Here is a 6,092-nt window from a genome sequence, read left to right on the forward strand (position 1 = left end):
ACCTAGCCCGGTTTCGATTCAATCAGACCGTGGCAGAGAAACAATGGCAACAAATAATGGCATAAATACAAACACACAAGCTTCGTCAGTTACGCTTGAGGCATTATATAGTCTGATGTCAAACGTGAGCGAGCAATTATCTGATTTAAAGATGAGTCACAACACAACGAACACAAAACTGGCGAATCTAGAAGTCAGCCACAACACAACGAACACAAAACTGGCGACCATGTACAGACATTTCGATCAACGCTTAAATAAACTCACCAATGAAATCGATCAAAAGATCGAAGACAAAGTCATCAAAACCGTCAATAGTGTATACAATGTATTGGCAAATGATTTAGAAAAGAAATTGTCAGATCTTACAAACAAACAGGAACAGGAACTGTCAGAAATAGTAGAAACACACAATCAAACACAAACCGTACAAAAAGAAATACATGAAAACGTACAGGCTATTCAATTAAATTTAACAAGAGTACAGTCCGCATGTGAAGAAATACCTGACCAAGTTAATAAAGTTAACGAAGAAGTCGGTTTTCTGAAACAGGAGACTCGACGTATCAACGCCGACATTATCAAAATAAATGAAACTTTAGAAAACGGTAATGTAAATGAATCAATAACTGACCGGGAAACAAAACTTTTTGAAAAATTAGGTAATGAAATCAAAGTAGCCGAGGACAGAATACGTAAGGAAATTGCTGGTAGACTAAACGTTTCAAATGACTTGCCTACGTCAAGCAACAAGCAGCGCGACACTTATTCGCCCGTGCCAGATTACGATGTCAATAACGCAGAACATCACGCGCCCTGTCCGGCGTATGTGCACGCACCGGCACAGGCAAACAATGGCTATTCGCCAAACGCGGTGTTGCAACATGCAGTAGGCGTGTCGCCTTGCATCTCGACGATTCTAGTCGATGAGAGCCTGTTGAAACATAGACAGTTTCCAGTTTTCTCCACAGAATCCAGAAAAACTCATCCAGTCGTATTTGTAAGAGCATTTAAAAATGTCTTACCAAGAAACTGGACTGAGGCACAGAAGATTAGATATGTAGTAGGCTTCACACAAGGCGACGCACTTTTGTGGGCCACAGACATGGCTGAACAGTGCGTTACCTACGAACAATTTGAACGGGCTTTCTTGGAGAAATATTGGTCTGCTGGGGTCCAAGAAAGACTGCGCCGTGAGGTATTCAATCCACAACCGTTCAACCTCAAAAACGGCGGGTTGAGAAAGTATTTCGAAAAGTACTTGAATGAGACGCGCTATTGGAACAATCCAATACCGCACGTAGATGTTCTCAAAATTCTGAAAAACAGACTACCCGCGAACTTACGCGAAAAATTGGTAACCATACCGGAGAACGACCTTGAATACTTTCTTTCCGTGCTTGACTCAATTGATCTAATATACGAAGAGCCGAGCACAAGTAATCGGAATGAATATTCCGGAACCAATCAAAACAACGGTAACGGATATCATTTTAATGGCAGTGGACAAAACCCACACAGTTGGCATCCGTATGCGACAAGGCCAAATAATGGAACCTGGAATTACGGGAATCGGAGGAATTCGGCGCCACAGAGACGTGAAGACCGAAGGTATAGTACAGATTACGGTCCACGGCGGTATGGAAATGATAGAAATCACGTGAATGATTGGTCAGGCCCGCGTGATGAAAGGCGGCACACAAATGAAAATTACAATAGTTACAGTAATAGGAATGACAGACCAAGGAGGAATAGCGACGGCCGGTCGCAAGAAAATGTTGCACGCAGCGGTCCGGAAACTAATTGGCGACAGAATAACCACTCAGTACACTTTGTAGATGTAACGGAAAGTACTGAAGCAACGCCGTTGTCTCCCCCGGTAAACAACAATCGGTCGTAATGAGCCCCCACCGGCCGACCGATTTGACAACAGGGGGCACAAGCAAGCACACATTACATCTTAGACAATTATTTTTAAGATATGATCAGGATGCGACCGTAGAAGATGATCTATGTGAAGAAGAGATGAAAGCACCAGACAAGGTAAGTGACCTCGTGCAGGCTGTAATAACAACAAAAAGATAAGAAAGGTTACAGAATTTAACATTGGACAGGAAGTACTATTACGTACCCACCCAAAATCCTCTAAAATTAAGGCATTAAACAAAAAGTGGCAGTTGTTGTATGATGGCCCTTTCATTATAATAGACAAACCTCACCCAGGATGTTATCTGTTAGGTAGCACACGAACGGGCAAAGTGAAAGGGTTATACCCCCACAAGGACATCAAGGAATTTTTTCATTTAAGGTTATATGTTATTTTAGCAAAATTGAAATTGTACAACCTTGGATCACATAGTAAAATTGCTGTCATTAACCTAAGAAACTTGCGAACAACTGGGGGCATATGCCAGCTTAAAAACGCATATTTAACCACACCTAATGAAACATGTGTTACTGTGAGTCTTTAACACTATAAAATAAACCATACGGTACTTTGTAGTCTAACTCAGTTATTTAAGAGAGGGGAACAAAGACAAATTAGCGCGAAGGTCAGAGTTTGTTCGCTTGAGACGAGCAACAAACCACACGTCGAAGTTGCAATCCAACGCTCAGCCCATGAGCACGCGATAGCTGCATGTCAATACGAGGTCATTGGTCGCGCTGTAGGCAGCGAGCCGGGGAGAAATCTTCCCCCCTTCCATGTCCGATCAGCTGAGCGTATACAAAGCGCAAAGGCGCATGCGCGGTCGAGTCCAGGTGTCACGTGACTATTACACGATGGTGGCTATCACGAATAATGTTCACCAACAATGCAGAGTTTTCCCCGCACCTACAGTCCAGTCGTGGTACGTAAGCGCGAATGCGCGGAAAGTTTAAAAGTTTTGAGACCACTCTTACTATGAGACACAGAGACGAAAGTCATTCAAAAACAAGAAAGGAAAGGGTACACAAGTCTTGTAAATAGTAACTTAGAAAATTTAATTATAAGCTGGTATTACGTAATAAAAGTGAACATACAAGTACATACTGGTCATGGACGGTATTGTAATATTATATTATACTGAGTAAAATCTTAGCTTGTACGGAAGGAGAAAGAAAATATAAAAATAAATAACTAAATAAATAATGCAGATATATAACCGGAAGAAAGGCTATGTACACGAGAACAGCACACAATTACATATAGGGAAAAAGCAGCAAAGAGGAAATCAAAGAGATAACGCATACATTTACATTACACAGTAGCTAGCGATTTTCAGAATGAACAACAAGGTAAACGCGGGAATTTTTGTGACTAAGGAAAAGAGTGACACAAGCTTTAAAATAGGGTAATAATAAACAGACCTATGCAGCGTGAGTAATGAACTGAATCGCTCTCAAAACAAATACCTAGGGTTTATAGAGGGAGAAACACATTAACGTTAGGAAACACCTGAAGCACTCAGCAAACAGCTTTGTAGAATATATAAGCTATACACGAGGGTACATGTACGAAAGCTAAAGTGTAAAGGAGGAAAATAGGGAATGTTGCGCATTAATGGACTGTAAGGCAGTTATGTATGTAAGAAGAAATATTTAGTTGTAAGTATTATTAGTATAAGGGACGATGCTCAGCACACCCTGAATTATTTTGGAATATTGAAGGAATGGTGCAGGGTACCGAAAAAGGGCCCCACCAGCAATTGTACATTATAGTGGTAGATATTTTTTTGTGTATAAACGTATGTATGAATGTGTGAAAGGCGAAAGAAGCTCTGTACATGTACGGAACTTAAACAACGTAGAAGTGTATAAGGAAAATTAAACTCTAAGACAACCTCTTATAAACATGTATACCTAACATCAAGAAACAACTTAATTAAAACGTAAGACTCTACGAGTTTACGAGAAAATACGAAAAACCTGATACAAAGTGCAACATTAGCGATGCTTCACTCATGTATGCAGAAGGAAGGTATGAATTACTTTACCCACTTGAAACATGAAAGGAAAAATCATGTTAAAATTATATCTTTCACACATATAACAATTTACAGTCACAAGGAATGAAAATGATATCGCCGCTATACGAGAAACAGGTAAGTAGTGTGATCGACGACCTGTAAGCAAAGGAATCGCCTATAAAATGAATTATGAACAAAACGTCATAAAGAATTTCATGCTGCACTGAAGCTATGAAAGTCTGATTGTTCGTGTACACAGATTTTTATGACAACCGATGCATTAAAATGTCTGTATTTTTTCTCCCATGATAACACAAGACGCCTATAAGCGCACTTTAATTGAAAATGATACACGCACACAAGGGCGTGCCGCTATTGTGAAACACTGTACATATTAATAGTAGCTACACCCTGAACTTCAAAATTTTATGTTTATATGTCCATGTTAATGTAGGAAATTTTATTAGGGTTAACGATTTATAAGCACACCAGAACGTGCTTAAGCACAAAACACTGTACATATTAGGGTTATGCTGCATATAAATGATTATTTCGTGCATTTTCAGATTTTATACGCAAAAAACCGTAGCATACACGTAGTCGTTGCCACTACCCTAAGTAGAAGGTAGAAAATTCCCTTCCCAAGCTTCAGTGGAGCGGCTACAGGTGTATTCTCTGCATGCTGATGCATGTCGTTGCGTGTGAAGAATACGTAATGGAGGTAAACCTTAACTTATACTCGAGTTCAAGAAGGAAAACAAAGGACTTGTTCCTTCTAACAGATTAATGGGAAAAGGCGAGTGTGTGTGTCAGTAAAATCCAAGACGAAGAAGCCACTATGAGTGGTCAAAAATTTTTTCAATTTTAGTCGATAGTTTTTTCCTGCAGTTAATGTAAACAATGTATTGTATGTATTATATGTTATTCCATTGTATGTGATGTATTTTGTATTTCATGCCAAGTCCCGTGACTTACAAATTATGTACATTGACCAGAAGTAATGAGGGGAATGAATCTCAGTACAATAGGTAAAAGGGGTTAATGCGAAGAAAAAAAAAAGTGTAGTGAAAAGGAAGTTTCGATCGCAATACTCGCGGTTAAAGTGGTGTGTGTAGAAATTAAAATTGTGCAAAGTAGTGCTACGTTGCAAGTGTCAGCGAGCCTAAACAAGTGACATCGAAGATTGAAGCTTGTATCGTCAAACGACCCATGGCGTCACAGTAGGAAAGGACAATGCCAAACAAGTTTGACATGGTACGCTTCTTACCAGGAGCTGAATCGACGGGATCGTCCTCTGCCTCGCACATAGTGTGGTGTGTTCTTCGGGGCACATATTCCAATGTACCTCGTCGTATCCAGTCTAAGTACTGGAAGGAACTACAAAAAGCACACGCATACTGAGGTTCGGAAGTCTCGACGGTATCCGCACGTCGGTGTATATTCAGTGCACTGTCGCGCGCATTCAACCAACGTTGCCCGCTAACGGACGACCAATCAGGCGCGCGTATCACCCGCCCATATTCAACACGGACTAGCGAACAAAGCTCGTCGCCCCAGAATAAATACAGAAGGCAATACAAGGACTTAATTTTCACCTCTGATGAGGAAGGAAACATTTGTATGTAACGTTGTATTCAGTGTATATTTTATTGTACAAACTTTACTACATGATGTCATTTTCTCAGTATTAACCAGAACTTTGTATATTAGGATTAAGGTTTGTAAATATTAGCATAAGTATACCAAAAAACTGACACACACTCAGAAATACCAAAGAATTCACAGTGCCATGAAAATGAGACAATAAAAATGAAGTGTGTAAATAAAAGACCCCCAAACCTATCAATTGCAAGGTCGACTACTGTATCCTGTCAATCAAATAAAATTTTCTAGTGACAGTATACAGTAGGGGGGCAGTTGTAATGAGACATTCCTATGCAGAGACATACAATATCTTAAAAGCTGCGCCAAAGATAAATTGAGAGGCATGTATATTATAATCTTTGTAAAGTTCACATTGGATTCTCTTTTGTTTGATACTCCAAGGAGCTAAGGGACACTTTCGATTGTTGCCTTGTGGAGGATGGACGTGATTTTTGGACTGTGCGGAAAGGCAGCCATATGGTTGGTAATTATGGTTTGTGC

The sequence above is a fragment of the Schistocerca serialis genome, chromosome 5 (assembly GCF_023864345.2).
Source record: "Schistocerca serialis cubense isolate TAMUIC-IGC-003099 chromosome 5, iqSchSeri2.2, whole genome shotgun sequence".
Taxonomy (NCBI): domain Eukaryota; kingdom Metazoa; phylum Arthropoda; class Insecta; order Orthoptera; family Acrididae; genus Schistocerca; species Schistocerca serialis.